The sequence below is a fragment of the Leptodactylus fuscus genome, chromosome 11, assembly GCF_031893055.1.
Source record: "Leptodactylus fuscus isolate aLepFus1 chromosome 11, aLepFus1.hap2, whole genome shotgun sequence".
NCBI lineage: Eukaryota > Metazoa > Chordata > Amphibia > Anura > Leptodactylidae > Leptodactylus > Leptodactylus fuscus.
In genome coordinates, this window is record NC_134275.1 from 84,532,797 (window position 1) to 84,540,526 (window position 7,730).

General features: G+C 49.0%; 1 protein-coding gene across 1 annotated transcript in view; it reads right to left on the bottom strand.

The window, feature by feature from the left end:
* PAK4 (p21 (RAC1) activated kinase 4) overlaps positions 1 to 5,535 on the bottom strand; it is a 38,085-nt gene extending 32,550 nt beyond the window's left edge. The window contains exon 1 of the mRNA XM_075259982.1: positions 5,459 to 5,535. The gene's annotated coding sequence lies outside the window, so the exon portion shown is untranslated. The remainder of the gene's footprint in view (positions 1 to 5,458) is intronic.
* Between the last annotated feature and the right edge of the window lie 2,195 nt (positions 5,536 to 7,730).

Here is a 7,730-nt window from a genome sequence, read left to right on the forward strand (position 1 = left end):
GGCTGCTGCAATCAGATGGGGTATATATGGCTACATCACTGGTATATAGAGGGACACAAAGTATATCAGGACTACTCCTTGGTGTTGGGGCTGGTGCAGACATAGCACCCGGTCAGTATTCTGCTGTTGTCTTCCAGGTTCTCCCTTGTACGGATACAATACGCCCATCAGAGCGAGGCCTTAGGGCGACAGATTCTTCCCCTAAAGTCTGAATCACATCAGAACACCCCGTGTGATTCATGAGCTGCAGCACATCGCGCTACATCGTCTCTGCTTTGTGCTCCGTCTATCCGGGTAATTACAAGGGTTACACAAAACATCTGAGACATAGGACAGGGTTTAGACTACCATAAATCTAACTTAATATAAACTCCCCTAGAAGGGGCATGCTTGGAGTTGTAGTTCCACCCTGACAGGAGACATGTAGCGTGCTGCAGCCTTCTGTATAAGGCGGTCCCCGGCAAACATGACAGTGCAGGTAGTGACAGGTGTGGGTGAGGATGCACTTGTTCCTCCTGCAGGTCACAGCGTGCCCTATAGGGAAGGTGGATGGCGGAGCATCATTACACCTGTCTCAGCCTGTCACTCACAGGCTCTAGCTGTATGTGGACAGTAGGGGGCGTCAGAGAGCATCCATAACATTACATAACTGACAGCTGTAAATCCTCCACACCACTCCAGACTACACCAGGAAACCACTTAGGCAGCAAAATCCACATAACAATCCTTAAATATGAAAGCCCCGCTCATTGTCCTTTCTGCCATACCACACCCAGTCCTTAAACCACCCACCAAGTGCCCAGCGGAGCTGCCACACCTAAGTCCCACCAGAGACTGTTGCTTTAACCCTTCTACGTCCAGGGTCAATCAGTCACTGGGCAGGATAGGAATGTCCATAAGGATTAGAGGACTCGCCCGCCTGGGATAGAGGTGCAGCAGAATGTAGTGTAACGTGGGAGAGGGGTTACAGCGCAGTCCAGCCCAGCACCTGTTCACACACGCAGGTTATTATTCTTTCATGAAATATTAAACATTCATATTTATGCTGGATCTTCTAGCTGGCCATTCCCCTGGTCATTTGCACCTATCAGTGCGGTATAATGTACATGTCAGGATGGTGCAGGACAGTACGGCATAGTCTACTACACGATAAAAGACCCCTAAGGAGGCGTCTGAGGTCCTATATACGTCATCATCATCATCATATGTATTCATGTCAGACTCTATACGTGATGGAAGCACAGACAGCTATGTAGCAGAGTTGCTTTGGTCAGGGGTTTGTCCCTAGACTGAGCATGCTCAGTGCTGCTCCATCCACACTATATGGGGCTGGCATAGAGAAGCTGAGGATAGATGTGGGCTGTCAGCTTCTCTCTGGCCGCTCCATAGACTATCAATAGGGTGACCGTACGCAGAAGAGACGTGACCCCTAATCTATAATTATCACCTAGTCTGTGTAAAGGTGATCCGTTTCAGTTTTTGGACAACCACAAAGTAACAGCGCCACTCTGACCACAGGCTGTGTCTGGTATTACGGAGTGGCTTGAGAAAAGAACGGGAAATCTATAGGAAGCCTGAACAATTCTTCCTGCTAAATCCACTCCTGGTCATATAATAATAATAATAATGCAGTGTCTCCACAACGAGCGCCCGCGGCCTTAAACGTGGTCTCCAGGAAGCCTTTATACATTTGCTTCCTCTGGGGTTTTAAAGATTCTGTACCTAGAGGGTCCGGCAGGTTCCAACCCTGGATAACATGCCCCTCCCCCAGGTACCACCGCCTCTGGTCTCTCCCGTGTGTACCATATAGCGACCTGGACTATGGCGGCTCCCTATAAACAAAGGACAGGGGTTGGGTCCAGGGTCCAATCACTTTACCTGCAACCAACTCGGACCCCTAGGTACAGCTTCTACAGAACACCAGAGGAAGTCCAAAAAGTCTCCCTGGAGAAGCAGTTTAAGGGGGGCAAAATTCCCTAAAATGCAGACATGTGCATGACACCCTTAGTAAGAGAAACAGTCAGTAAGCAGGAAAGCAAAAAGCAAAATCCACCTGCAGCATCTCGTGCACTGGGATCTAGTCGGGACATCGGAGACGGAGACCACATATTATGTGGGGAGAAGCTGCGACGTTCAGGTATTGTCACAGGGGAGTCTAATAAAGCACTTACCATAGGACGGGGGCGCCGGCCACACAAGTGTAGTATACAGTCATGTAATATAATATATAGCCCGCTCGTCGGCTGCTCAGCATTGTGGGTCATACACAATAGTTATTGGGTGACATTGTAGAATATCATTAAGGTAATAGCGGCAATCATCTGCGGATTATCTCATTTCCGTCGCCTCCTCTCCCATCATTGTGCCGCTAATAGTCTGTATTATGTCATTATTAGACAATGCAGATCGCTCTCTCCAATGACGGAATACAGGCTGCCATAAGCAGTGGTTATATATCCAGTACTAGCCCCAGAGGGGCGGCTATAGGGGATTTTTTTTTATCCCCCCCCCCCCCTCTAGTCCCTCCCCTTTATCACCTGGATAGAAGAGACAATAAGAAATAATATTAATAAATCTTAACCCTTATGTAGCCCCCCCCCCCCCCCCCGTATACTTGGCTCAATGTCACAGCACAAAAAGAGAAAGGTCCCAGCACAACCCCCCAGGTCTGACACCCATCACAAGTCACACTGATAAAGGCCACAAATATCCCATCACCTCCCAATTAGGAAGTGTCAGCGCACATGTGGAATCGCTGCAAGCACCGCTCTATTAAAGGGATTGGCCTGTTCTTTTTATATCCTCAGGATAGGTCATTTGTGGGGGTCCAACACGCAGCACCCCTAGTGATCAGCTGTTTGAAGGGGCCACAGTGGTCATACAAGTGAATGGGACAAGTCTGTAATGACACTGCAGGGCCGCCATGAAACAGATGGGGTGCGATGCGTGAGCCCTGTGACCCCTTCACACAGCTGATTAGCAAATCTTTTATCAATGACATATATAGAAGTGAGCAACTCCTTTAAGACAGGGGTACAAAAGACCCCCATTGTGTAAACAGAGGAAGACCCCCACTGATCAGATTAGGTAGACAGGGGATAAGTTATCTTTGACCTGTGCACAGACCTATAGGGGGCGGTATTATATATAGTGACCTGTGTACAGACCTATAGGGGGCAGTATTATATATAGTGACCTGCACACAGACCTATAGGGGGCGGTATTATAGTAGTGACCTGCACACAGACCTATAGGGGGCGGTATATAGTAGTGACCTGTGCACAGACCTATAGGGGGCGGTATTATAGTAGTGACCTGCACACAGACCTATAGGGGGCAGTATTATATATAGTGACCTGCACACAGACCTATAGGGGGCGGTATTATATATAGTGACCTGCACACAGACCTATAGGGGGCAGTATTATATATAGTGACCTGCACACAGACCTATAGGGGGCGGTATTATAGTAGTGACCTGCACACAGACCTATAGGGGGCGGTATATAGTAGTGACCTGTGCACAGACCTATAGGGGGCGGTATTATAATAGTGACCTGTGCACAGACCTATAGGGGGCAGTATTATATATAGTGACCTGCACACAGACCTATAGGGGGCGGTATTATAGTAGTGACCTGTGCACAGACCTATAGGGGGCGGTATTATAGTAGTGACCTGCACACAGACCTATAGGGGGCAGTATTATATATAGTGACCTGCACACAGACCTATAGGGGGCGGTATTATAGTAGTGACCTGCACACAGACCTATAGGGGGCGGTATATAGTAGTGACCTGTGCACAGACCTATAGGGGGCGGTATTATAGTAGTGACCTGCACACAGACCTATAGGGGGCGGTATTATAATAGTGACTTGTCCACAGACCTATAGGGGGCGGTATTACAGTAGTGACCTGCACACAGACCTATAGGGGGCGGTATTACAGTAGTGACCTGTGCACAGACCTATAGGGGGCGGTATTATAGTAGTGACCTGTGCACAGACCTATAGGGGGCGGTATTATAATAGTGAATTGTCCACAGACCTATAGGGGGCGGTATATAGTAGTGACCTGTGCACAGACCTATAGGGGGCGGTATTATAGTAGTGACCTGCACACAGACCTATAGGGGGCGGTATTATAGTAGTGACCTGCACACAGACCTATAGGGGGCGGTATATAGTAGTGACCTGTGCACAGACCTATAGGGGGCGGTATTATAGTAGTGACCTGCACACAGACCTATAGGGGGCGGTATTATAATAGTGACTTGTCCACAGACCTATAGGGGGCGGTATTACAGTAGTGACCTGTGCACAGACCTATAGGGGGCGGTATTACAGTAGTGACCTGTGCACAGACCTATAGGGGGCGGTATTACAGTAGTGACCTGTGCACAGACCTATAGGGGGCGGTATTACAGTAGTGACCTGTGCACAGACCTATAGGGGGCGGTATTACAGTAGTGACCTGTGCACAGACCTATAGGGGGCGGTATTATAGTAGTGACCTGTGCACAGACCTATAGGGGGCGGTATTATAGTAGTGACCTGTGCACAGACCTATAGGGGGCGGTATTATAATAGTGACCTGTGCACAGACCTATAGGGGGCGGTATTACAGTAGTGACCTGTGCACAGACCTATAGGGGGCGGTATTATAGTAGTGACCTGTGCACAGACCTATAGGGGGCGGTATTATAGTAGTGACCTGTGCACAGACCTATAGGGGGCGGTATTACAGTAGTGACCTGTGCACAGACCTATAGGGGGCGGTATTATAATAGTGACTTGTCCACAGACCTATAGGGGGCGGTATTACAGTAGTGACATTACAATGTAATAATACATTTTATTTCTATAGCGCCAACATATTCTGCAGCGCTGTACAATTTGCAGGGGCGATATTGCTTATACAGAGGTCAGACACTTCTGTAATAGAGGTGACTGTCATTACACAAACATAAGACTTTATGAGCCGTCACCAGTCGTGTCCTGTAACATGTGGATGGAGCCTGGACCTATGCAGTTAGCAATGTACTGGGGAATACATTTAAAGTGACAACTTTTCTGTCAAAAAAAAGTGCAGAGCAGTTGTCGCTCCCCCTCCCCCACTTCTCACACACAGTGCACCACTCCACAGGGGGCGCCACTGAGCACAGGACAGAGTCAGCGCTTGTGACCAGACGTGTAATAAATAAAGGTAATACAAGTCTTCACAGTCTCATGTAATACCCCATAGCGCCTTATACCGGCTCAGGGACCGTTTTATCCCACTGTCATAACATCCAACAACTCCTTCAGCACACAACTTCAATCACATCGGGCGATTAACATCGTACGCCGCACAAAATACACAAACACTGTGTCAATAATGGAAAATGCGCCAATTCATGCTCCACCGGTGGCCACAAAGTACTTTCCACCCCGTCCCCCGCCATCTGTGTCCTCACCTGAAGCCCAGGCTTATCCTCTCCTCACTGTCCTCCGGCCCCGGCCGCCATGTTGTCCTGCGAGCTTCAACATCCGGGGACTCCTGACGCCCACAGAGCCGGCTGCCCAGCAACGCCGTACGCCGTAAGCGGCCCCGCCTACAGGATGAGGAAGCGCGCGTGGATTGGTCGGGAGGGCTGTCACTCTGCGGATTGGAGCTCAGTGATTGGGTGGACGAGACAAGTGTCAGTCAAGTGGATGGCGCTTGCTGATTGGCGGAGGCAGGATTCGTATCTCGCACATTGCGGTGTTGGTGTCGGCCGGAGGAGGCCGGGAGTGTGCGGGGCGGGGCGGGGCGGGGCGGGGCGGGGCGAGCTGTCAGTACCGCTGTGCTATAGACTGTGACAGGACCTGGCCTGGAAATACACGGAAGAATAAGCTCTGCTTGCTGTCAGGGAATGGAGACTTTTTTTTTTAAATCAACAAAACTTTATTAAAGAATCAAAGAAAGGACATAAGACATCAAAACCTAGCTGGCCTCTCAGGGCCCCAAACAGACAAGGTGGAGACATGTTTAAGACACTGTTCATACTGGTGCATGACACTCAGTACCCCTTACAAAGCTCTGAGGCGTTACATTGGTTCGTCACGTGACCTATTTGTAGCTCAGTCCCATTCAAGTGTGTGAATGGGGCTGAGCAGACAAGTAACTCGCCTGAAACATCCAGCAAGCTTTCAAATAAGAGGGGGAGAGTTCCCAGAAGAGTGGGCAACTCTCCCAAACCCAGTAGAAAGCTCCGGGGCCTCTACATATCTGCCGGTCTCATCCGTAGAAAGGGTACGGCCAGCACAATTCGCGTCCACAACACACAAGGGATGATCTACCTGAAGATGACTCTGCGTGCACTCTTACGCCCCAAAGCAAGCTTGTAATGGAGCCCGCACTTACCATGTGAGTTGGTACCAACACCTGGGTTTCCCAACTGTTCAGGGCTGGAAGCAGATAGCGCCGTTCTCTGTGTAGTGGCCGTGCGCAGTTACTGCAGCTCAGTTCCAATTAGGGCTGAGCGATTAATAGGTAAATAACAAAACCATCCCAAATAACTGATGTGACCTGCAGTTTCACATGTCCAAATCGGAGCTGCAATAATTATATTGTGGGATCTGTTCAGACTCCGGGGTATAGTGAGCAGAGGTCCAGGGGAGGTGAAAAAACATTACAAACATTGTTACTCACCTCTCCTGGGCTCTGGCGCATCTCCCCAGGACTTCTGCCCCATGTCAGGGCCTGTGATTAGACCTCCGCGGCTCACGTGGTATCATGACGCCTAGACGCAAGTGTCACAACATTACGTAACTGCTGAGGCCCAATCACAAGACTCAGTAGTCCCTGACAACAAGGAGTCGTGCTGGAGCCCGGGAGAGCTGGGTAATACTGTTTGATCACCTCCTCTGGACCTCCACTCATTAATCACGATTTTGATTGAGGTCCTTATAGCCCAGCCCTAGATCCTATACAAGTGAATGGAGGACGAGCCGCAGTAAGTCAGCGCGGCCACTAGACAAGTGAAAATCACATCAAAAACTGCGACTGTTATGTGTGAATAAGCCCTACAGGGCCTCGCACCTGTATAATTTGTTGATGGATTTGCAGCTTCTAAATCTGAGCAATAAACCTGCTCATTCACAGACACCAAGCATAAGGTATATCATTGTATGGAGTTATCCAAAAACATCATTGCAGAGATTTGCAGGATCCAATCCCAGATCCAAGTATGTGGGGTATTGCAAATATTCAGGGACCTCATTCCTGCTCTAGATTTAGCCATCTGTACAGCAGCGTATGGGGTGGATGGAAAAAACAACCTGTATCTGGAAATCATATGCATGGAGCGTTGCAGTGAGGCCCCACGTTGCAAAAATGCAGCTTTTTTGGTTGCAGATGTTGTTGGCTATAAAAGTATTGGGAAATATACCTGTATAGGAAGTTCTTATAGTTCTCCCTTCTGCTAAATCCACCCCAGGCTTTGGCTCAAAACACTGCAGCAAAATCTGCAACAAAAAAAGCTGCGTTTCTGCAACGTGGTTTCCCACAGACTATAATGCGTCCTGATTCTGAATCTCCCATTAATATAACATAGAATGACCGCCTCGTGCACAGACACTTCTCCTCTAGGAGCGGAGACTCTACGACCCCACCAGTGCAGCAAAAACCTTCTTATGATGTGTAAAGTGCTGCAGAATATATTACCGCTATGTCATAAGTTATATCACATGTATAGATCAGTGCCG